This window comes from Marmota monax, unplaced genomic scaffold (genome assembly GCF_021218885.2).
Source record: "Marmota monax isolate L192 unplaced genomic scaffold, Marmota_monax_Labrador192_F-V1.1 WCK01_AAM20220418_F8-fsc00028, whole genome shotgun sequence".
Classification (NCBI taxonomy): domain Eukaryota; kingdom Metazoa; phylum Chordata; class Mammalia; order Rodentia; family Sciuridae; genus Marmota; species Marmota monax.
In genome coordinates this window covers 14,399,864-14,425,224 of record NW_026694779.1, presented here as the reverse complement: position 1 = coordinate 14,425,224, position 25,361 = coordinate 14,399,864, and the positions used below count along the sequence as shown (strand labels likewise).

General features: G+C 59.6%; 2 long non-coding RNA genes across 2 annotated transcripts; one reads left to right on the top strand and one right to left on the bottom strand.

The window, feature by feature from the left end:
* Window positions 1-1,034: 1,034 nt before the first annotated feature.
* On the bottom strand, window positions 1,035-6,880 carry LOC124079865 (uncharacterized). Its single transcript, XR_006847492.2, has 2 exons — window positions 5,808-6,880; window positions 1,035-2,595 (listed from the first exon to the last, which is right to left on the bottom strand). It is a non-coding gene; the product is annotated as an uncharacterized LOC124079865 (long non-coding RNA).
* Window positions 4,919-12,547, top strand: LOC124079867 (uncharacterized). Its single transcript, XR_006847494.2, has 2 exons — window positions 4,919-5,452; window positions 6,873-12,547. It is a non-coding gene; the product is annotated as an uncharacterized LOC124079867 (long non-coding RNA).
* The last annotated feature ends 12,814 nt before the right edge of the window (window positions 12,548-25,361 follow it).

The following is a 25,361-nucleotide window of genomic DNA, read 5'->3' as shown; positions in this document are numbered from 1 at the left end:
GAGCGGGGTCTTCCTCACAGCCTCCAGATATGAGCCAGGTCCAGTTAACAGCTCACCGGTGCCTCGTGAGACCCTCAGCAGAGGACAGGTGGAGCCCCCTTGAGCATCTGGCTTGCAGAACTGTCGGCTCATAAGTGGTTGCTGTCGCAAGGTACTCGATTTGTGGTGCTTTGTTACTCCGAGACAGAAAACGAATACAGGTACAATTAAAAACAAAACAGTGTATTCCCGGCCAGGAGTAGAGCACAGTGGTTAGGGACACAGACCTGGGCCACCAGGCCTGGATTCAAACCCAGCCCTGCCACTTCACTGGCTGAAAACCTTGAGCAAGTATTTAACCTCCCTGGAACTTGGCTTCCCCACCTGCGAAGTACCGATTGCCACATGGTCACCCACTAACCCAACTGCTGCCTTTAAATATGAAAAGGGATATTTGAGAAATAGGTAATTCATAAGTTATAAGCTGTGCTCCATTCTGACCATTGTGGTGGAGTCTCACTCGGTCCTACTCTATCTTTCCCTGGAGGTGAATCATCCCTTTGCCCAGAGTATCCACGCTGTATACGCTACCAGCCAGGTGGCTGTCCTGTTTCTCGATGAACCACTGGGGTACTGCAGTGCTAGTGTTCAAGGAGTCCTTATCTTACTTAATAACAGCCCCAGAGTGCAAGGGTTGTCATGCTACAGGTTCAAGCATGTTGAGAGGATCCCGAAAGTGCCTCCTTTAGGGAAAGGTGAAAGTTCAGTAAGATATTTTGAGAGAGAGAGGATAGTAACATAACGTTTATTATGGTGCATTCTTATAATTGTTCTGTTTTATTATTTGTCACTGTTAATTTCTTACTGTGCAGAATTTATAGACTGGACTTTATCACAGGTATGTGCATGTAGGAAGATCCTTAAGATATGAGGTACAACCCATGATTTTAGACACCCATTGGGGGGTCTTAGGACATACCACCCCATGGATAAGGGGACAAGGAGTCCCTCAAAGGGTCACGGTAAGCATCAAATAGAGCACAGAACAAAGATACTTAGAGCAGTGCCTGCTACACAGGACATGTCATATAAATCCCACTTTTATTATTGTTTAAAACAATGCACTCTTAGCCTGGCGGCACAGGCCTGTAATCCTAGGGACTCAGGAGGCTGAGGCAGGAGGATCACAAGTTCAAAGCCAGCCTCGGCAATGTAGTGAGACCCTGTCTCAAAATTAAAAACACAGTAATAAAATGATAATAATAGGATTATTACTGGGATGTGGCTCAGTGGTTAGGTGACCAGGTTCAATCTCTAGGACCCCAAAACAATAAAAGCAATGTATTCTTAGAACCTCCTCCAAACCCTGGGATCTGGGGAAGCTGGTGTCAGACCCCCGTGGCACTCATCAGTGGAAGTCCCGTCCCACTCCCTGTCTTCTGTGTGCCCAGGCCACCCTGCAGGGGTCTGGGCTGCTGCCCCTGGCCCTGGGGCCAGAGCACACCTACGGGGAGAGGCGGGTGGCCATCATGAGCAGAGCGGGGCCTCGTCCCCTGAGCCCTGCTCGATTTTTCTCTGGAAGGCTTTAGAGGTCTGGCCAGCACTTGGCACATGGCTTGAAAGGAAATGTGCAGACTCTCGTGGGCCTTTGAACTGAAGATCCCGGGGGAGGAAGGAGAAGTGGCCCCGAAGGGCTCTTGAGCCTCTGAGCCCTCGGGGCTGCCATTTCCTCCCTGATTCATAAGATAAAGGACAAGGCGACATCTCTGCAAGATGCCATCCGTCCAGCCAGTGGCCCCGAGGAGCCAGCCCACTAGACATGAATTGCAGAGCTGGCGGCTCAAGGGCCCTCCTCCGCTGTCCTAAATGATCCCGGGCCCTGGATCCCTGCCAAGGAGGAGTAGCGCGCACTCCAGGCCCCGGGCCACCACCACCGCCACCGCCTCCCGGCATAGTCATCAGGGCGCATCGGGGAGGGGGGGGACGTTCGAGCCACAGCCTGAGCCGGGGAGGCCACGTGCTCTGCAGCCATGGGCGGAAGGACCTGGAAGAGCCGTCCTGCCCCTGAAGGATACTGGCCGCGGGGCCAGGCCCGAGGAGAGGCCTTGCCACCACGGCACCGGCTCCCGCCCTTCCAGAGGAGTTGTGCGAATGGGCGCTGACCCCACCTGCACACCATCTGTTCCGTGGCCTCGGTCTGAAGCGGCAGCGGAGAAGCCGGCCAGCTGGCTGCAGGACTTCCTGACTGCCATTCTTGTTCCTAGGACCAAGTGGTGTGCAGCCCCGGGACGGTTTGGAATGTTAGATGATGCACCGATTTCTCTGGCTTTTCCCTCTCAGGACCCTGGCTCTTCAAAGCGAACTTTCTGATCATCCGCTTTCGCATCACCTGGGAGGTTGTTAGAAACGCAGACTTGCAGACCCACTGAGTCCGAAACGGCAGCCGAATAATGTCCCTGGGGAGGGGGGGGGACGTTCGAGCCGCAGTCCTGACGTTCGAGCCGTAGTCCCCCGTCTGAGATGGCTCTCCCCAGCCCAGGTGGGGAGGCTGAGTCACCCGGTGCTTTGGAGAGCAGTTGCTATGGAACCAGGAAAGCCAGAGGGAGAGGTGGATTCCTGATGAGCGAGTTTAAAAAAAAAAAAAATGCCCTGGTTTAAATTTAAGCAGAAGTTCTCCACGCAGACTTGTAGGATGCTGCTTTTCCCCCCTCGGGGATAAATCGTGTCTCCGCGCCTGGGGAGGCTGGGGAAAGAGGGCCACGGGGCAGCAGCCAAGTGAGATCAAAAGGCCCTGGATGGAGGCCATCCGCCCAGTGCCAGGGAGCCACATGGCCGCCCAGCCAGTGCCCAGGTGTCTTTCCCAAGGCCATCTGTTGGGACACTCGTGGCCATGTTGCCAGCCAAGTGTGCAGAAGGACATGCTCTTCAGCGCCCAGAGAAGTTGCTTCATGTCCTCTCTGGAGGTGGGCCCTGGGTCACTAAAGAACTAGTGTGCCCTGGGGGGACCGCTCCACCAGGAGCATCCAGCACTCGGCCGGACCCCTCCCGCTCCATGGTCCCCTATGCAGGGCCCACCAGGTGACTCAGGACTGTCAGCGTCCCCCTCCACCTTCCATGGAAGAAGACACAGTGACAGCGACTTGCAGCACGAGGGGTCAGACCCGGGAATGTCCTCAGAGGTCATGAAAAGCCCTCTTCCTTCCTCTGCGCACCCTTTCTTCTGTCTCTTGCTGTCTCTCTCCCGTCATTTCCTCCCTCTGTCTGTTCCATTAATTACGTAAGCATGGACACAGTGTCCTCTTACAAGTCAGGGTCATGCTGGGCACTGGGAGCCCCAGGGTGGGCAGATGGACGGCCCCTGTACCCATGTAGCTGACCCTCTAGTAGGGAGACTCTCTCTAAACTGTCTCTGAGAGACCACAAGACATGGTCCACCAGGGGTCACCCACTTAGCAAGGACCTGTTCTCCCTGGGGAGTTCAGGGTGGGATGCCTAGGAGCCGGGGTGCCATCGGCTTTTTGGAAGGCACCAGCAGGCCACGCAGACCCACATGGTGGCCTTCCTGCTCTCTCCCGGGGGACTGGCCGGGTTGACCCTGAGAGGAGCAAGGCCCCCCATATGCAGCACCTTCTCGTGTTGCTGGAACCCCGGCCACTCCCTGGCCACTGTGAGGAATGGAAGCCCGGGTCCCCGAGCCTCAGAGACACAGGCCGGGAGGCGGCTGGCCTTCAGAGGTCGCTTGCCCACAGCAGGTAGTGGTTCTCGGGTCTTGCCTCCTGCCCTGTGCAGAGAAGGTTCCAGAGCCGCCAGCTCAGGCCCACTTCAAACCCCAGCCCTGCTCCTGGCTGCAGCGTGGCCGGAGCCACCTCTCTCTCACCCTGTTCTGGCTGGTGTTCCCCAGCGGGAAGCCTGCACTCCCTTGGGGTGGCCTGTCTGCTGTGGGGTGGAGGCCAGTGGGAAGGGGAGGCTGGTTTCCCAGCCCCTGCCCTGTGGGGGCACAGAGCCTCCGTCTTGGGGCTGCTGCGAGGGGAAACACGGCCCACGGTATGCCCAGAGCTGGTGTGTGCTGAGGCACAGGGTTCTGGCGCCTGTGACAGCTGTGGCCAGGGGAGCATTCCTCCGTGGAGGGAATGGGACATTGAATAGCAAAGAAAAGCCAGGCACGTGACTCACACCTGTAACCACAGCAGCTCGGGAGGCTGAGGCAGGAGGATCGTGAGTTCAAAGCCAGCCTCAGCAAAAGCAAGGCCCTAAGCAACTCAGTGAGACCCTGTCTCTAAATAAAATACAAAATAGGGCTGGGGAGGTGGCTCAGTGGTCGAGTGTCCCTGAGTTCAATCCCCAGTATCCGCCCCCCCCAAAAAAAGTAGCAAATGAAGACAAAGGCAGAGGGCAGGAGGGCAGCGGGGAACACATAATAATAGTGAGAGACGGAGACAGATGGCGGGGGACAGAGAACGGAAGAGGCTTTCCACTCTACGGTCTCCAGGCACCTCTCCTGCTTTCTGATTGGGGGCCTGGGGCAGGCTCCTGTTTCCACTGCGGAGGGCTCTGCCCAAGGGCAGTGAGGGGTCCAGCTCCCGCCCAGCCACCTGGGGCCTCTCCTGGTTCCTCACCCAGAGCAGAGGCCTGTCCTCCGTCAGGAGCCCTCCCCGGCCTCCTGGCCACTTGGGCACATCCTGGAAGGCTGGGCCTCCACGTGCCACCTGTCGGGCTCGTTCCCCTAAGTGTCACTTTGCTTAGTTGTGATGCGGCATTGGTTGAGGGTCTGCCGGGTTGGACCCCCTACAGAAATCTCCCTGGCTTCCCCCGGCCCCCCACGAGGTACAGGCTGCCTTGGGCCCCCTCTGCCCCGGGGAGGCTGAGGCTCCTCCTGCCCAGCCTCCCTTGCCCTGGCTGCCCCCTGCCTTTGCCCAGAGCTGCCATCGATGAAGTGGCCTTGCCTCTCATTTCCCCCAGGGCCACACTGGCTTGGTGACGCTCCAGTTGGTGCCTCTTCAAGCACCATTCTTAGCAGAGTTGGCCTGGATCTGCCCTGGGCCAGCTCCGCGGAGCTGGAAGCCCTGGCTGCTCCCAGGAGAGGCTTTCCAGAAGGAAGGGACTCGGACTGTGATGGAAACCGCCAGGCGCTGGCTGGGGAGGGACGGTCCCCACGCCACCTCCCCGGGCCTCCAACGGGCAGCTCGGCACGCTGCAGGCTCTCTTCTGTGGGTCTTTAGGTCGCACAGGGAGGGCTGCACGGCGGAGCCAGGATCACAGTAACTGCAGGCCGCTGTGGCTCTCTGGCGGCCGTGCCCGGTGGAGGCTGCCAGCTGGCCCTGCTAATTACCTGTCGCCCAGGATGGGGAGGGAGACAGAGCGGACACAGAGGCCCCGGCAGAAGGCACCAGACCATGGCAGGCTGGCATCTCTGGGGTCTGGGCTGCCCAGCCGGCCCCAGGGCACTGGCTGTGCTGTCGCAGGGAATGACCTGGTGAGTTTCCGCCTCGACCCTCCCAGGCAGCTCCCTGGAGCCGGCCGCCACTCTCCTGTTCAAAGCAACGACCCTCTTTATCCCATGGCACCACGGGAATTGCTGAGGGTAGATTTTTGGGCAGAAGCACAGAGAGGGTGGGAGAAAGAGGCTGTTTCTAGATCAGTGCTGGCCAACAGGGATTCAGGGGAAGCCAGGTCCAGCTGCATCAGGTGGCCGCAGCCACGCAGGTGGGTGGCCACTGAGCCCTCGATGGGGGACAGGAAGCAAGACCTGAAGTGTCCCTCACTGCGCCTGGGTTTGCACTCGAGTGCCCACTCTTTCTTTTCTGCTACGCTCGACACACTCTCCATACCTCAGTTCCTAGCTGCTCCCACGATGGGCTGAGGACCAACAGCCGGGAGCGTGGCCGAGTGCAGCATCTCCTCTGGACGTGCGCATCGGGGCGTCTGCATGGGGACCGGAAGCTCCCCCAGGTCACTAGCGAAGTTGGAGGAGTGAGGAGTGCGCCCCGCGCTGCCCTCTTCCTGTCCCTCCTGGTCACATTCAGTCACTGCCATCCAGTGCTTCCTGGGGCTCCCTTCTCACCTGACTTCCCCTGTCCCTCCACGGGACCTTGGGCCATCGCCACATCCTGACCACACCTGCATTGTCTGCTGCTGTCCCCAGGCCACAGAAGTTGAGAGAAGAGAGACGTCCCAACAAGCAGGGATGAAGGGACATGCGTCCCACGTTTTGACCCTGACTGGGGCCAGGCCCCGTGGTCTTGGTGGGCACTCCTCAGGGGGCATCGGGCCAGGTCCTCACATGGACCCCACCACATCATTATTCCCTCCAGGAGGCTTAGAGGCTAAAGTCCACCCCCAGGCAATTCCTGGGGTGGGGAGGGAGCTGGGAGCCCCGCGCCCTTTGCCTACGTGCGGATGGGCAGTTCTAGCGCTCACAGGGCTTACGCCAGCTCAGAATCCCTCCTGGTCCACTTGATCCATTCGCCACGTCTTCCTCTCAACGATGGCTCACATGTCCTCCATTTCCCTCTTCCCCATCCCCAAACCTCTGTGTGTCCACTGGTGGCAGCTTCCCAAAGGACCTTGGGACTTTGGGGCTGTGTGTTGACTTCCCGCCCAGGACGTCACGTGGAGAAACACTGCTGAGCACCGGCCACGTCCCTGAGCTGGCCTGGCAGAGGGGACACCTTCAAGGGAAAATTTGGAGAAAGAGACAGCAAGAGAAGATGATGTGAGGACGCACGGGGGACACCCCAGCAAGACAGAGGCCAGGGGTGACCACGTGGAGTCCACTCAGAGCCTCACTTACAGGGCCCCAGCGCCAGCATGGACATGCCCTGACCTGACGCTGAAAGACCTGGGATTGAAGCCCAGCTCTGCCCCTTGGTGACCACTTCCCTCCTCTCTGTAAGGTGACACGTTGACCGGGCATTGCCCCCTGGGGGACTGTAGAAAACCAGCTCAGAGAAAGAGCCTAGGGATGGCGGTCTCAGAAGAAATGGCGGTGAACACCACGGGCTGAAGGCCTCTGTGCCGGCTTGGAATCTTCTCAAGAGTCGCAAAGGCACACCCAGAATTTCCTACGCAAGAAGATGGAGTCCACGTATTGGCAGGAACGTCTCTGGATTCTGGCGGGGTACGCCCCTCCACCTGACTTCCCCTCCTTCACCAAGTGGCCCTGAAAACGTTCACATCTGAGCAAGTTCCCTGCCGGCCTGCTCCGCCATCATGGTGGGAGAGGTGGACAGGACTAGGCGGCCGGGGCAAGATGGCCGGTGAGGCGGTCAGGGCAGGACAAGCAACGGGGAGAGGGTCTTCCCGTGAGGTCCGCGTCCTGCTTGACGGAAGTGCTCCGGGACCCAAGTGGGGACCCCATCAGACAGACACTTCTGTACTTGTGCTCCTCAGAGGGGGACCCAACAGAAAAACTAAAGAAGACGCGTGGACACAGGGCACCAGTCAGTAATAGTGAGGAGGGCGTGGACAGGGAGGAGGTGGGAAAGAGGAAATTCCTGAGACCGAAAAGGCACAGGCCCAAACTCCCCCACTGGTTGCCCAGCTCGGGGGCCCTTCTCTTGGGACAATTCTGTCCCTGTCACCTTGCAATAAACCCCCTGCTGCTTGCTGCCTCTGAGTCCTGTTCCTCCACTCTTTGCTGAACAGAGACAACAAACCCAGCCCCTAGACGGTATCAATGGTCCCTGCACGGATGGACGCATCCTGTCTGTTACCTCTGGGGCAGCTCTGGGCTCAGACAGGCCAGGTAGGCAAGGAGAGGGACGCTGCACGTAGGGCCTGGGGGCAGACCCTCTGACCCAGCTGTGCACAGACCCGCCCCCTGTCCCCACGGGCCTCTGCGACTCAGGCTTGCTCAGCTGGGGTGTCCTGTTCTCTGAGCTGCGTGCGCGTGGACCACTCTCGCGGGAATCCAGGAGCTGCCACAGGCCCACAAGCCTGCGACGCTCGGCAAAGCCGGGCAGGTTAGTCCAGAGCACAGGCGGACACGCTGGGGCTCCTGAGCTTCAGGGCCACCCACATTCTGCCTCCGTGACCGCTCCTCATATGTACATGGCTAAGGGCCAGCAGCAGCCCCCTCCACCTCCCAGATGTCAGCAGCACCTGTGACGACCAGAAATGTCTCCACACATCCCCCGGGGGGACAAAATTGCCTGTGGATAGGAATCACTGCGGTAAGCGCCAAACCCGGTGATTCCTCTGTGGGCCTTCGTGAAGTCAAGGGCCCAACGCGAGTGTCACTTTAAATTGTCTTTCTCTAATTCCAAGGAAAATTAAATTTCCTCTTTGTGTGACTCCTTGGCACTTAGACAATAATGACTGTTACCAACAATTGAGTCTTGCATGATGGGCTCTGGCTTCGTCCCATTCTGGGCATAAGGAGACTCGGGATCTGAGTCAGCACAGGGCACGGAACCACCCACGACACAGAATCAGACGCTGGGCGCCTCCTGTTCATGTGACACTCCTGGAGTGGACCCTGGGCCTGAGGAGCACCCAGAGTCCTGCTCTCCTCTGGTGGCAGCTCCCCAAGGCCACCTGCACTCCTTGGCCGGGTCCCTTCCTTTGAGCATCTGTTCTCCTCTCTGACCTCAGCTCCATCCTTGACCCTCCTTCCTCTGACCCCGATGCCCCTGTTACAAGGACATCAGTGACTACTGTGGGTATGGCCACAGCACCTCTCCAACTCAAGGCCCACGGTGTAGCCAGCCCTGCAAAGTCCTTTTACCAGGGGTGGCGACCTACGCAGAGTTGCCAGGGACCAGGATATGGAAAGCTGAGTTTCTCCAGTTCCAAAATCTGCTGGCTCTATGCACAGGGATTTCAAGTTTTCTAATACAGGTGCTTTACTCTTAAAACCAAACCAAAATCAGCTCACTATAGTGACGCAGCCACATCCATGTTTATAGCAGCTCAATTCACGGTAGACAAGCTATGGAGCCTACCTAGGTGCCCTTCAACAGATGCATGAATAAAGAAAATGTGGGACGTATACACAATGGAATATTACTCGGCCTTAAAGAAGAATGAAATCATGGCATTTGCTGGTAAATGGATGGAACTGGAGCATATCATGCTAAGCAAAATAAGCCAATTCCAAAAAACAAAAGGCCAAATATTCTGTTTGATATGCAGATGCTAATTCACAATGGGGGGGTGGGAGACTAGAGAAAAATAGGGATACTTAGGATTAGGCACAGGGGAATGAACGGAGAGGGTAGGAAGGATGGGGAATGAATCAGACCTTATTACCCTACGTGCACACAGGACCACGCGGCCCGTGTAACTCTATATCACCTACAACCAGAAGAATGAGAAGTTATGCTCCATTTACGTAACAACGAGTCAAAATGCATTCTACTGTCGTGGAAAACCAATTAGAACACATTTTAAAAATTAAAAAGAAAAGACAAGCCAAGCCAAAGCCTGATGCTGTAATGGGTGCTGGCCGCGTCCTGCCCCACCTACTGACCATCACCCCACAGCAAGCCCTCGGCTGCTAGTCAGGCCACAGCCCGTGCAGTCTGCCCGTCTCTCCCTGTCTGTATCTCTCTTCTCCCTGGGCCAGCCATGTGGGCACCTCCCCATCTCCCAGGAGCTGACTGAGCGATTGTGATGCTGAGATCTGCCAAGTGCCACTTCATCAGGTGACCTCAGAGCCGTGCACCCAGTCCTCCCGATGCTCTGGTGACCTCCGGCACTCCTCGCAGGCCCCCAGGCTCTGGAAGGGCGGTGACTCACGCCAGCATGGCCCACAGTTCCCTCCGGCGGCCCCTGGAGGGTCAGGGTAGCAGGATCCCACGCAGCCAGGACTGGAAAGGCAAGTCCCAGGGGACCGTGAAGCCACCATCACCTCCCAGGGGTCCCTTCTGACGTCTGTGTGACAGGGAGCCTTACGTAAGGCAGGGTGGCACCGGCTGTGAACTTGAGCAGGGTCACACCGCCCGGCGGTGTGTTCACACACGTCTGGCCAGTGCTCCGCCCTGCGGATTCCGGAGACGGGGGCCAGAATGTGCACTGCTACAGCTGCGGCTGGTCCAGGGGCCAGGCTTTCAGAGTTCAAAGCCTTCCTTATCAGTCGGAGATTCAGGGGCAGATGGACATAGATCTCCGAGATGTTTGGACTTCAAATAAGCCCATATCTGAATGTGGATTAGGCAACGAGGCATCACGAGGAGTCCAGAGGAGGAGCTTCCATGGAGAAGTCAGCAAACAATTGACCTCAGCAAGGATCAGCCTCTTCCTGCCACCTCCATTATGTTGCCTTTGCTCTCGGGGTTGCCTCTTCAGTATTGCAGAATGGCTGCTGCTGCTCCGGGTGTCAGGTGTGAACCCAATAATGTCTGCCCGAAGGAAAGAAGGAGGCTTTCCCTCATGGAGGGGAGTCTCTCTGAGAGGTCCCCACTCAACACCCCCTTGAATCTCATTGATGGGGTCACCACTTGCCCAGGCCTGGTCCCACTGTCAGGCAAGGCCACACTCATGCCTGCTGGGGAGCTCTGACTCTCAGTACGCAGCACAGTGAACCGGAACTTGACCAGGGCTCTGCCAACCACAAGGAAGGTGGGACTCGGGGCGCTGGGGCTCTGGGTGCTGGGGCTCAGGGCACTGAGGCTCGGGCCTAGGCCTGGGTTTCGACACCGCCCTGATTTACCGAGGAGACCGTGACCCGATTGCTCCGTGTTCTGACTCTCAGGCGTGCGAGGTGGGGAGATCAGGGGAGGCACCCCCTGAAGGCTGGGGGACACCTTTCCTGTGAGGAAAGGTCACGTGGTGTCGGGCACCAGGGCTGGGACAGGTTGCAGGGGACAGGGGCCTCAGGGTCTCTCAAGTCACGCACGGGGCTGAGGATCAGGGGCTCTGGGGTCAAGTGGCCTGAGTTCCAGCCAGGCTGGCTGAGGGCCTGGCCTCAGCTGGGTCCGGCCTCGGCTACCCATGTTTCAGAGTGACCCCCATCAATTCTGGGGCCACAGAGTCCAGCCTCTGGGCACCAGCGCTTGCAGGGCAGCGGAGGCCAGGCCAGAAGGGATCCTCAGGGTGCCGAGGAGGCTCTGCCGTCCCATCTCTGGCTGGCAGCCGTGCGGGGGCCTCTGCCCCTTCCTCCCACTTTTCCACACCGGTCCCTCCCGCTGTCCTCCTGGGGCTCCAGCGCACCTCACGAGGTGGCCAGAAGAACCAACAGTCCAGTCGTCACAGGGCAGGACGGGCAGGAGCAAGGACGGGGACAGAAGCCCCTTGGTGTGGGAGAGGCGGGTGGGAGGCAGCCGCACCATCCATCCCAGGCCACCCATGCCGTCCAGCCACATGGATCCTGCTGGGGGACCCTGGGCCTGTGGCCTCTGCTCCCTGGGCAACCTCAGCCTGAGTCTCCTCTCCCTCCCCACCTCAGATGCCCCCTCGTCCTTCGCGTCTCTTCACACCTCCCGCAGGACAGCACACTGAGCTGCCTACGCCCACTCCCAGGTCCCCCGTCTGCGTCCTTGGGGTCTGTTTCCCATTCATAGCACTGACCACAACTGGTGACCACTTAGTCTGTTAATTTACTTCATTTCCCCTCCGGCCTCTTGAGGGCCGGCGTGGACTGCCCGAGGCGTCCTGGGGACAGCGCCTGCGTCCACACCCAGAGTGCGTCCACGTCTCGTGGGCAGCTCACCCGCACAGGCCGAGGGGCTCCCTGCGTAGCTTCAGCACACCTAGTGACCGCCGCTCCCCGTGAGGCCAGGGGTGGGGCCTGCCGCTCGGGCTGTCTTGGCCGTGCTGGGGACGTCCTGTGTCTGTGTTCCTGGACTGGGCGTGCTGAGCCCATGGTAGCCCCGTGTCCTCGGGGAAAATCACGTCGCCTCTGTGGGCTCCATTCCCTGCAGAAGACACTGGCAGAGCCCTGGGCCAGGGCCGGGGAGATGTGGACAGTGTCCAGGGCCACGTGTGGCCACATGCCGGGCTGCACCTGTTGCTGTTCACCTCCCCTGGGCTAATTTAGGAGGCGCATAGTCAGGGGACTGGGAAAGAGAGCAGGCGCCGGCCTGCCCAGGGCCAGCCCTCAGCCCGTCAGCTGCCAGCGCGGTGGAGAGCATCTCAGTGGAGAGCAGCGTCCTCCGGGGAAATGCACGTGACCACCCAGGCCGGCTCTGCCATGATCACGTGCTTAGCACCAGCTGCATCCTGCCGGGCAGCCCGTGTGTGCGCCTGTGTGCGGGGAAACCCGCCCGGCCTGCCCCATGGGCCAGGGCTGGCAGGGCCCCTGCTCTGCCCCCCACCACCCACCCTCGCGCAGGAGAGAGGAAGAGCCCTCGGCCAGCAACGGCACTGTGATGGGCGGGGACTGTGGTTGAGCTGGAGGTGGACACAGCAGACCCCAGCGCTGACCACCTCACACTCTGCTCTCACACTTGAAATGCATCCTGCTGCCCACGTCCCTCCCGGGCTCCTTCCCATCTGTGTGCCCCCCGCCCTGAATGGCACATGTCCAGCTCTCGGGGTGACGGGCTGTGTTCTCGATTTCTCTAAAATGAGCAGAAAATCAATAATCAATGAACAGAGAATCAATAATCAATGAGCAGAGAATCAATAATCTAGAAACGTCCCTCGTAATCCTGGTGGAAGGCGTCTCCGGCTCACCCCAGCCGGGGGGAACAGGGTCATCTGTAGGCCTGTAGCATCCCAAGGGAAGGAATGTTCTAGGCCAGTACTTCTGGGCTACATCTGCCACTGTGGTGGCCACCAGGGCCACCAGAGCCACTCGACAACTGCAATGTGCCTGGTGCCACAGAAGAGCTAGATTTTTAATTTCATTTAAGTCTAGATGGCCTCGGGTGGTTAGTGGCTACAGTTTCTGATGGAACAGGGTCAGACGGGAACGTGGACAGGACTCACCTGGTGGAAATGCCCACTCTGGCCCCGTAGGGCAGGAGTGACCAAGACTCTGCGTTTCTAACCCGCTCCCTGAGGACTCCGAGGCCACAGACCCCCACAGTGGTCAGGTCCTGTGGTTCTCAGCTTGATGGCCTGTTGGGCTTCCCTGGAGAGCTTTGAGAACACTGACCTCGGGGTCCCCCTGACCGCCTGATGTAATAGGTCCACTGCTGCCCGGACACGGAGGCTGTTCAGCAGTCCCCTGAATACAGCAGGCAGCCCGGGCCACCCACACGGTCCTGCAGCTGACCTAGTTAAGGCTTTTCAAAATGACCCGTCGTCATCCCAGAGAACAGAGTCTGGTTCTAAAATATCTCTGAAGGGTCACTGGGGCCTGGCCAAGCCTCCGGGAGCTCCGGCTGACATTGTCCATCCGACTGGAAACAGGAAACGCGCTCTTCTTTCTCTTTCTGGTACCGTGGGTTGAGCCCAGAGGCACTGGACCGCCCAGCCACATTCCCAGCCCGTCTCCTTGATTATTATTATTATTTTTTTAATTTCGAGCCAGGGCATCCCTTCATTGCTTAAGGTCTCACTGATTTGCTGAGACTGGTCTCAAACTTGCCATCCTCCTGCCTCAGCCTCCCGAGGGATTTCGGGCGTGCCCGGCCACACCCGGTTACTTTTTGACAGTGGATCCAGTCTGAACAGGTGTGGCTCTGGGGACAGGTAGGGCTGGGAAGGAGGCCCTGGGATTCTGCCTGCACTTTCTGTGACCCCCATCTGCTAAGGTCCGACGGTGCTGGCCTCTCTTACTGCACTGGAACTGGAGGCCCCAGGGGCCAGGAGCAGACAAACCCCCCTGGGCTTCGGTGCTGAGCCTGGATGGGGGTGGGGAGTGGTGCTGTTCCCTGGGTGATCTGTCACCAAGGCCCACACCTGTCACTTGCTGGAGACACCCATGTGTGACGGCTGGATGTGAGGGTCCCCTACAGCTCCTGTGTTCCAACAGGAATGTCCAGAGGACAGTGACTGGACTGTGAGGCCGTGACCTGCTGAGCCGTCCTAGGTAAATGGACCGACTGGGCGGTGACCGCAGGCAGGTGGTGCCTGCAGGAGGTGGCCACGGGGCCTTCCCCCGCCCTGCTTCCTGATGCCACCACGGGCTGAGCAGCTGTCCCCTGCTGTCCCTCCTGCCATGACCTTCTGCCTCACCTGGGGCCCAGAGCCGTGGAGTCGGCCGTCCACGGACTGAGACCTCTGGAACCAGGAGCCCCAAATCAACTTCCTCCTCTAAGTGGCTCCTGTTGGGTGTTTTGGTCACAGGGTCACCAAAGGCCACTAACCCCACGTCAGGAGGAAAGGCTCACAAGTGCCAGCCTCTCCCTTCTCACGTCTCCCTGTCCCCAGAAGAGGGCCCGTCACCTGCCAACGGTCAGGACAGCGAGGGAGGAAAGCAGAGAGCCAAAACGGAGCCCAGGTCGGATTTTAACTCCAGAAACCGACGGTGGGAGCCCGGGTCTGAGAGTCGGGAGTCGTGGAGGCCAGCCGCTGGCCCCCAGGCCGGGGCTTGTCCAGGGACACCCTTGATGGCTTTAGAGGGATGCCCTTCGCAGCCCTCCTCCAGGCCGAAGGGCGAAGCTCATAGGAGGGCACAGACTCATCCAGAAGGAGACTCAGAAGTGGGTTTGGCCCTGGGAACACAGAGCCGGGAGGAGGAGCGGAGGCAGTGAGGCCCAGGCCTCTGGGGCCTCCGCACCTGGGGCCTTCAGCGGGGGAGGTGACAGGCCACGGGGAGTCCAGGACCCACACAGCATCGGCCACAGACGTTGAGTGAGGACGGCACTAGAGTGGGCAGGGGGGACGGGCCACCTGGAGGCTGGCAACCTGCCCTCTGCAGCAGGACGGGGAGATCCCTGAGGCTGGGGGCCACCTGGGCCCCGGGGCTAAGGAGGAGGAGCCCTTCTCCCACCCGCCCGGCCCCTGCCGAGCCTCCCCTGGGCCAGAGAACCTCCAACAGAGCAGGCACCTGGGAATCTGTGGCACGTCCCCTGGGCCTGCCTGAGACGGCCCTGCGGCAGGGACATCCCTCGGAAGCTCCGACTCTCCTCTGTGACACCCCTTCTGCAGAGCACCTGCTTTCTACTCCGTCCAGAAACGCAGGACGGTCCAGGCCCTGATGGGCAGCTCTGGTGCCACGGACCCCGGAGCCGGCGAGCGGGCGTCTCCCAGTGGAGAGCTACCAGGGCCCTTCTCGGAAGTCCTAGCAGAGTCTAGACGGGGACAGCACACCCAGAGTGCCCCGAGACAGTGCCCCCATCTGTCCCTGGGGGCTGCAGGGCTGGCCTTTGTACCTGCCCTCCTGAGCCTCTGGGAGCAGGTGCAGAGGCCGACCCCAGAAGTCCCTGAGCAGCGTCCTGGGGCCACACACATGGCCGCTCTCGGCACCTCTGTCCTTCCTTGAGGAGGGGTCTCCCTGGGGACCTCCATGCCTACCCCCACCTCCCGAGGCCTTATCTGAAGCCGTGCCTGGGGAGCCTGCAGGACGGCTCCGGGAGAGGCCTGGGCCAGGGCTGAGTGCACAGAGGACAGAGGCTGCCCCGGGGCTGGGTGGGGCCAGCACCTGCACCCAGCAAGCCAGGTCCTGCCTGGCACTGGGCGCCCGGGTGCCACGTGCCACAGCTGTCCTCCTCCTGGACTGTACCGCCCAGCAGGCCCACCTGGACTTAAGGCACCCCTGTGGACCCCTGGGATTCAGAGAGGTTAAAGAACCTGCCCAACGTCACTCAGCCAAAAACCAGAGCCGAGGTTTAGGAACAGTCCGACTTCCAATGGCACCCGGGGCACTGTCTCAGGAAGTTCCCTGTCCCCACAACCCCACTGTAGGGCTGCTGGTGGCTTTCCGGTTTGGGATCCCCAAGTCAGGCGCAGCCCGGGCTGGGTCTCCGGGCGGTTTGGAAGCCTGTCTTCAATCACCCAGTAACAGCCCTGCCCTTCCCGCCACGTCCCCCGCTGCCTCCTCTAATTCCTCTTCATATCCTTTATGAGGAGCCCGCCAGAGGGTGATTTACGGGCGCTCTCATCTGCCTCGCGTTTCAGGGAAGGGGGAGAGCTCAATTGGAGGGAGCGCCAGGAACCTGCCCCCGCCTGCCTCCAGCCAGCGGGGCTTCACGCTGGGTCCTAATGGGCACCTTAATGGCTTCCTGATGGGCAACGTAATCTGCCATTAAACCCACACCCGGGTGTCCCTCCTGGCTCCCTGGCTCAGGGTGTGTTGCTGCCTCCTGCTCCCTTGGGGGAACCCCTGGCCTCCCAGCCAGCACCCGCCGCTGCCCGTGGGGTGGTCCATATGCAAAGGGCGTCCTCTCTTCTGGGGTCCCAAGCTCCAAGGCTGCCAAGGGCCAGACGGGGGCAGAGAGGAGCAGGGCTGGTCCAGGGACTCTGGCCACCGGGGCCAAGGGCTACCCCTGATGGATGACGTGGGGAGATGTGGGCTCCCATCTCCCCATTTCCCCACACAAACGAGGCGGAAATGTCAGCGTCTACTTTAAAACAACACCCGACAGGCCCAATACAACATGGCAGCAGGCAGCTCTGGCCCCGAGGTGGGCTCCTCCTCCGAGGATCCAGGGGGTCCGGGCTGAGCCGCTCCTGCAGGGGTCTCCCCCTGCTCTGCTCAGCTCAGCATGGAGGAGAAAAATAACAGCAGGGTCCGTCCGTTCCCCTGTCCTGGAGGAAGCCGCAAACAGGAACATCTTGCCCCGTCGTGATTTGCGTCAGACCAGCCACGTGGCACAGCGCGGGACACTCTGGGGCTGGCCTTCTGGGGCCAGGTGCGTGCTCCCTTAACCTGCAGGTCCTGAGCGCCAAACCTCGCCACCACAAGCCACGGGGCCAGCCCCCAGAGGGATCTGCATCGGCAGAGAGTGAGCCTGAGTTGGCTGGGCCGGGAGGGGACGTCACCATGGCAACCTGCAACTTCCAGAGCCTTCCAGCCTTGGAGTCCCCCTCCAGGGGCTCGGCGGCCGGCCTCGCAGCCTGTCCTGAATGGCCACCCTCACAGCAGCAGGTCACCTCAGGGTCCCAGTAAGGGGCCACTCTGGAGACGCGGCACAGCATGAGAACCCGGCTGCCTGCCCCCCAGGCTCCCACGAGCTGGCCCCGGCTCCCTTTTCCGTACATGGACATAGACCTTGAAGCAGAGGGCAGGCTGCGTTAGCCCACGAGGCCACCACCGGAGCTCCTGGCACGCGGGCGGGCCAGCTGGGTGTTGGTCATAACAACCACCATGATATACCAGGGGGAGAGTGCAGTGTCCCTAAGCCCTGAGGACAGGGTCCACAGACCACTGGCCCCTTGCTAACCTGTGGATGCACCATCTCAGGATGATCAACTTCCGGCACCTTCTAGGATGACTGTCCACCGATGGGTGTGTCCTCTCTTGAAATTCCACCCAGCTTTCAAACCCCCATGGGAATACCCTCCTCAGTCCCCCCAGACGCAACGGTCTCCACCCTCCTCCAGGCTCAGGGTCAGCCCAGAGCAGTCGCGGCAGCTGGCCTTGGACGGCAGCTGTGTGTGGACACACCTTCTCTCCCTGGAGACGGCCACCACGTCCTGTTCTAGGTTACCCCAGCTCCGGCCTTCAACAGGACAGGCGATCAGTCAATATCTGCCCAAGAGACGGTGAGCGAGTAAACGAAGCAGGTGCCTTCAAATTCCCAGCCAGGAGTGGCCGGGTGTGTCCCGAGCTGGGGACTCTTGGCTCTCACGGTGGATTTGGACCGGGCCCAGGGCATCCTGGGAATTGTCAATAGTAAGCAACAGCTGCGTTTCTTGAGCACCCGCTGTATGCCAGGCGCTGTTCTAAACGGAACAGAATATCTCGTGGGATCTCTGCAACCGTCTGGTGGGATCTGCCCTAAATCTTCATCTCGCGGCTCCTGCTCGAGGCTGAGGGGCAGCGGGCTGGCCAGAGGTGCTCAAGATCAACGTGGTCACGAGCAACCGCGTCGGCCTCCCAGGGTTGGGGGGCACTCAATGAAGTCTGTGCACCCCACAGTTGGCACCGTGCCCGGCCGCACACCAACCCACAGCAGCGTGGCGAAGGGACGAGGAAGAGGACCCAGCGGAGTCACTGAAGCGGACGGCACGGGGTCGGCCACGTCACTGTCACGTGACACGGGCCTCCGTGAGGAAAGGGAGACCCAAGGCCGTGGCCAGGTCTGCACGTTTCCCTGCTGGGCGTGTGAAGAGTGGACAGTCCTGGGATGGTGTTGTGGGGCAGGGTCTTGAGCCTCGAGGGGCACGCCGGGGCGACCTAGCCAAGCGTCCCCACTCCCCTTCCTCCTGGGGTCCCTGTCCTTGAAGGAGCTCCTTCCCCCGGGTGTGGTGGGAGGACAAGTGTCCCCTGAAGGCCTCCCGCCTGCTCCTGGGGACCTCAGAGCCCTCCCTGCACCAACGCTCTCTTAGATTCCTCCAGCTTGAGACACACCAGGAACCAGGCCGCTCTCTCTGGGGTGGCGTGTTCTGAACACGCGTGTGTGCACAGGTACACACTCACGTGCAGGCACAGCCCACGGCAGCAGGCGCTCTTCAGAACCCAGGCCTGGGCTCAAGCAGGGTCTGGGGCTCCATCTGATGGCAGCGCCAAGCCTGCTCTGAAGCCAGGCCCCCAGGGCTCCGTGCACAGAGGTGGACGGGAAGCAGGGTCCAGTGGATCACCCTAGAGCCCTTCCCTCGAGAGTCCAAGTGCCCAGCCAGGGGCTCCTGCGGCACTTGAGGAAAGCAAATCGAGGTGGACGCCACAGGCCGCACTTCAGCCTGTTCCTTGCGCGTTGAGGAAACTGAGTCTGAAGGACTTGGTGGTGGGGTTGCGGCACGCCCCAGGTCTCCCCGCTCGGTCCTCCGTTTCTTGACTGACCCAGCTCTGCTGAGTGTGGGAGGGTAGGGAGAGCCCGCTGACAGCCCCGCTGGCCTGGGCAAGACCCGGCCAGCAGTAACAGAGGGCACCTGGACTGAGCGCTTGGTACGTGACGGCAGCCAGAGCCAGCAGTTCGGCTCCTGGAAACCACAAACTCACAGAATTCTCCAGATAGTCCAATAAAGGCAGGTGTTGTTATTATCTGCCCTTTATAGATGAGGGATCAGAGAGGTGAAGTCGTTTGCTCAGTGACGCCCAGCTGAGCCATGGTGGGACCGAACACCAGGCCAGGTTCACACAGGGTCCCTCCCCGGCCCAGTGCCATGAACAGTCCCCGGTGGCCTTTTCTCTCCTCCCAGGGGCCAGAGACTTTGATCTCCCTGCCTGGCCTCCTACCCCTCCTCTCCCTTTCAAAACAAAAGAGGGGAAATGACCTTTCCTGTAGATGAATGTTCCGGGATGAATGCCTCGGGAAGCCTCCCCTCAGAGGAGCTGCCATCTCTGGGAGCCCCAGGGCGTATCAGCTGGTGGTGAAGAGGCGGAGAGGATGCCTGGCAGTGAGCCGCGAGGGGAGAGAACTTTCTAGAACAGGGAACCCAGGTGACTCCCCTGGCTGAAGAGAAGTGCCCCCAGGTAACGTGTGGGGCACGGGAACAGGTAAGCTGTCCTCGGGGGTCAGCAGGGCCAGGCAGGCTGGGCCTGACGCTGCACAGACCAGGGCAGGTCTCCTGGCGGATGGCACCCGTCACCCTGGGGAAACCGAGGCTGTGGGCGAGGAAGCGAATCCGTGGAGCCTCCCGCAGTCCTGGGCAGCAGGACACCGGCCTGGCCTGGAGATGACCACGGCCACAGAGTCCCCCGGGCCCAGCTGGCTCACCTGTAGTCCCTGCACCCCGTGGCCAGGGCCCTGTCGTGAATTAATCTTCAATTTCCACGCGGGGGCCCGGGCGCAGCTCATCACAGCCGCTAATTGCTCCGAGGAGACCCCCCCCTCCTCCTTTTATGTTTCCAGATCGGGCTGTGTCGGATGCTTTCTGTCTGTTTATTTTATAGCCGGAAATGCTTTTAATAGCCTCGTGCATGGAGAAGGGACTTTACTACCCTCCGACTTGCCCCGACTTTTACGACCGCTCAATTAATGGAACCAGTAATCTTCCTCCGTAATGAGGCGGGAGCGCGGGGCCAGGCGCGGCTGTTCGCTAAATCAGCGCCCGGCTCGGCTGCGTTTTGGGGGGCTCCACGTGGGAGACCAGCCAGCTCGGGAGCTGGCAGGATGGAGTGCCGCGATTAGGCGGCTGTAAATACCGCCTGCCAATAGATGGTTTATGGTGGTGATAACGGGCGCCCGTTGCCGGCATCAATCTGGGTGCTCCCGCTGACGGGGGAGAAATGGTTCCCGTGGTTGCTAGGGAGTCGCGCCGGTTCGCGGGTCTCCTGGGCCTTCTGGCACTGATGGATGCTCTACCCGGGAGACAGCAGTGGAGGAAGCTGTGGGTCCCCTTCTCCTGGGCCGCAGGCCCTGGTGACCCTACGTCCCCCCTGGAGATGGTGTGGCCTGGGCAGAGCTGCAGGTCAGGGGCCATACCCGGCAGCTGGACAGGAGCTGTGGGCCGTCTGATGGCTGGTTCTCTGTGTCTGAAAACAACCACGGGGCTCACATGCCCAAGGGTTCCTGCCAACTGTCACTCTGAAGGGAGACGGATTGTCTAAGTGCGTGAGAAATTGGCGGCCGGTGACACATAACCAGAGTGGTCCTCCCGCCACATAATCACAGCAATTAAATCCCCGACTCTATTTCCATGTTGAACAAAAAAAATGAAGTGCCCTTAACAAGCAAATAAATGCTTCTTGTTAGAAATAGTGTGACGACCCGGGTATCTCCTGTAGTGGAAAAGCCAAAGGCAGGAGAACAGGCCCAGGTGATCGGAACTCAGGCACCTTGTCCCCTTACATTCCCGACAGTCCCCTCACTTCCAGAGAGTGACTCCAAGCTCGGGCGGACTTCCTGTAAACCCTGGGCACGGCCACATTCCCAAACTCCTGCCGACTGACAAAACCTGAATTCCGACTTTCTGGGTCTTGAGAATGGATCGAGAAATATTCAGCAGAAATTTGATTTTTTTTTTTTAAAGTGACCTTTGGGAACAGGAGAAAGCAGACCTATTGGGCTGAAGCAAGACGGATCAGCTAGCTTTCATCGGAAGTCGGTGGTAAGGCCGAGTTTAGATGCCTGTGAGCTCTGTGACCCTGGGTAACTTAGCCACCCTCTCTGGGTCTCTTTCCCGACTTGTAAAATGGAGATACTCTTTCTTCATAGAATTACTCTGCGAATCAAAGGAAATAACAGAATGTAAAACACATGCCCCGGGGGGAGGGGGGATCACCACGAGTCTGCAGTAAATGTCAGCCTGTCCCCTCCTTCGCTCCTCCTCCCTGGACACCCTGAGCAGACCCCCCACCCCATGCTGCTCTGTTCTGCAAATGCCACGTTCTGCATAAGACCCCCGCCTGCCATCCCAGCAGCCCGGGAGCCTGAGGCAGGAGGATCACGGGTTCAACTCAGTAAGGCCTCGAGCCACTGAGCAAGACCCTGACCCAAAAAGGGCCGAGGCTGTGGCTCTGGGGCCCACCCATCCCCAGGACAAAAACCAACGGCTCTTCTCCTGGTGTGCCCCACCTACTGCGGCTCCATGGCTCGCAGCTGGGGGAAGGGAGGTCTCTCTGCGTCATCTGGGGCAGGAGCCTATAAGTCACGGTCACGCAGCCCTCCCTGCAATGCCCCCTGAAAGGCCTCCATGTCACGCAGCCAGACTCGAGGGAGGCGGAGACCAACTTCAGGTTGAGGGGTCTTCAAGGAAGTCACTGTGGTCACAGTGGTCAGCAGTCGGCTGCCTTTACACAGTCCCCGCAGGTGGACACCACCTTTCCCCTCCAGAGGACGCCTCACGAGAGCCACCCTTGACGGCGGGGTGGACAGTAGAGCTGGGACAGCGTCCTGCCGGCGTACGAGGCAGGAAGGAAGAGAGGGCACAGGAGAGGGAGTGAGGGGACCTACCCAGGGCTGTGAAGCCCCTGTCCCACTGTCCCAGAGCTGGAGCACTGTGAAACTCAAACACGGTATGTATGGACGATCATGTGTAGACCCATGGAAGATGAGCACGTGGAGCCTCGTCACAGAATAAGGTACACCTCTGGATTGTGACTTTCCCCCCATTTCAGGGCCCCGTCTCCATTCTGTGGAGAAGTGTGCAGAGTTGGAAACTTGGGACTTACGGCTCCACGCGCCCTCCAGAGGCCAGTGGAAAGCGTCAGAGAGGGTGCTGTGGCTGACCGCCAAGGTCAGAGGGCGGAGAGACCCAGGACACCAGGAGGAACCTGGCAGAGCTGGGCTGCAGCTGTGACCGGAGAGGACGAGCAGGTGGCCCTGTCGGAGGAGCCTGCTACTCGGTGACACTGAACAGTGTGGGAGTGGGCACTAGCAGACCACAGAGCACATCTGGTCTCCCTCTCCAGCTACCCCAGGGCCTCATTTCCAAGGTCACTCTGGGGCCAGGGCCGCCTGCCAGTCCCTAGGCCAGAGATGCAGGTCCCGCCCGCTGCCCCTGGGTCCATGTCCAAAGGCAGCGGGTGAAATCAGGCTCAGGAGAAAATGGCCCATCGAGGGGATTCCTCAAACGCCAGGTGTGTGAGCGACTGCCCAACACGCGAGCAGTTTTCACAACTCAGAGCAGGGGACAAACCATGATGAGGACACGGCCGTGCACACAGACACAGCCACACCCCTGCGGCCACTCCCCTGGTTCACAGGAGATGCGCAGTTCACCACGGCACCTGCTCTGGCTACCGCGTCCACCTGGCCAGAGGTAGCTTGACCAGCCAGCAGCGCTGCAGACATGCAAGTTGTGTGCATGCTGAGATGTGGGGAAAGAGACTTTCCAGCTCTGTTACAGCCTCAAGGGACCAACCACAATGTCACTCTGGGAGCTCGTGACTACAGACTGCCTTGGGCCGTCTGAGGCTCAGCACAGGCTGGGGACTGGTGCGGTTATTCTTGCGCTATCACCCAAGCAGGCCAGCGCTGGACCGTGTCCACGGGCCAGTCCTTGGTTGCCCATCTTCTGTGGGCCAGTCCCCAGAGACACCCAGATAAAGACATACAATCTCTGTGTCCTAGGGTCTCCCCGATGTTTGCATTTTTGACTGGAGCCTTAAATGACTTAATCCAAAACTGAAGGAGAGATTTCAGAATCCCCGCGTCTTGGCGAAGCCAGGGAATGTGTCGCAGAAGGAGACCTTTAGACAGGGATTCTGTTTCTCACCTCCCAGTCCCCGGAGTTTCACTTTATTCTCCCAACAACCTGCGGAGATAGGAATTGGTGATGCTACCCCTGTGTTTCAGACCCACAAAAAGGGGGCATTGCTTTTAGCTCCTGCTGATAATCCCACAGCCAACGCGGGCAGAGGTGAGAGTCCAACCCCTTGTCCGGCCCCAGAGCTTCGTCCCGGGCCGCGGAGAGCATCGTCTCTGGGGTCATAAGGACGGTAAGGCAGGTCAGAGCCGGAGTGAATGGCAGCAAGACCGCGTAGGGAGGTATTTTTGAGGGCAGGGCTAAGAGAGATGGCAGAGGGTCAGCCGGGGACAGCGGTGGCCTCTCTCTGAGTTTGTCTGGAGGCGAGAACTGGATTAAATGATTTCTCAAGGGACGATGCTGGCTGAGACCCGCCGGCAGCTGCCATCTACCCCAGTGGTGCCCGGAGCTCAGAGGTCTCATTTCCTGCTCTTGACCCCTCTGAAGTCCTGCGCCCCGAGGACACTTCTCGACAGCTACCCGAGGAGTGGCCTGCTGTCCCCTGCTGGTCAGGCCAGGGTTGCTCAGCACCCGGTGACGCCCTGGAGGTCTCACCCTGGCACTCTGAGAGACACCATGGAGGTACCACGGTAGACATTTCCAGGTCCCAAATGCCCTGTGGTCACTACCCAGTCATGGGGCTGTGCTGACCCACTACAGCCCAGCTCCGATGGCACAGCTGCAGAAGGTGACAGAGCCACCTTCCAACCCTCCTGGGCTCTCGTTCCCAGGCAGAGTGGCAACAGAGACCAGACGCTCCTCACAGAACTTACTAGACCTCGTGGACACCAACACCGCTAAGGAATGCGGGGATTAGCAATGCGCAATAAGGCCGCACAGACACTTTGGGTCAACGCAGCTGAAGGCCCGATGGAGTAGCATTCCCATCAGTGGGGCTATCCTCGTGCTGTGGCTGAGATATGAAGTGTCCCCGGAAAGCTCACGTCGGGGACGGTGCAGGAATACTCAGTGGTGAGATGGTCAACTGTTCAGAGGATCAACCGATGGATATGGATTAACTGGGGGTAACTGGGCAGGTGGGCTGTGGCTGAAGGACGTGGGTCACGGGGGCGTGCCTTTGGGGTTTATATTTGGTCTTGGGCCAGCAGAGCTCTCTCTGCTTTCTGATGGCCATGTCCTGAGCTGCTGTCCTCCTCCACGCCCTCCGCCCAGGGCCCAGGGCCAGGGAGTCAGATGACCTTGGGGTGAAATCATGAGCCCCAATAAGGTTTCCCTCCTCCAAATTGTTCTTGTCCCGTCTTGTGGACACAGAAATGCAAGAGCTGACGGAAGCCCCTGGATTGAGGCACCAGGGGACGTTCTGGACGTCCTCAACCTTGGCCTGGGAAAACGTGTTTAAATACGCATCCAAGGAAGAAGGACCTGGGGTTAAATGTTGTTCAACCCAATATACAAACCTCCAAGTTTCATACCCGTCAGCGGCTCCTAGGAAACTCCAGCCAGGGAAGCAGGGTGGGGGGGGTGGGGCAAGATGGCGGGAGGGAAGGGAAGGGGTCGCTTGGGGGAGCTTGTGCCAAGAAGCTCGAGATTTCCACTTTGTGCATTTGTTGGAACGGCTGGAGCCTCTTCGGGGTACACTTCCAATCTACGTCAATGACCGTGCACAGGTCGCAGGAGAGGAATTCAAATGCAAAAAAAAAAAAAGTAGAGACACTGGCTTCCGGAAACTTCCAGCTCTCTGCAGTCTCTTTCAACAGGAAGGTGCGGACATGTGCGTCCTTGGCCCCCGTCCCTGAACCTGCGGTGAAGACTCTAATTGCCAAGTGATTTGTATCCCTACCTCGGATTCTTTATGGATGGGGCTTAGCTCAGCTGAAACCAGCACAAGGTAGTTGCTCAGGGGAACCTTATGGCGCTCACAAAAGCCCAACAGCTGGAAGGGATTCCACACCCGTTGGTAATTAAGGTAGAGGTTTTTCCTTTGCTTTCCCTCTGGAATTCTCTGAGACTCGGCCTCAGGGAGAATGAGATCATGGGCCATCTTCCCAGAGCCGCGAGTCCCTCTTCCAACAACCAGACCCCCAGAACCTCACTGGAGGAGGGCGGGCGGCCAAGGCTGGGGTGCCGTCATCCGCAGCTGGAGGAAAGGTGAGCCGTGACGATCTCCAAAGCCCTCGCCTGACGTGGCCTTGAATCCGTGTGATAGCAACTTCCCAGCCCTGGATCTGGAAGACCTCCAGGGGACGTCCCCAGGGCATCGCAGGGAGCCAGGAGAGATTGCCTCATCTGGGACTCTGCTC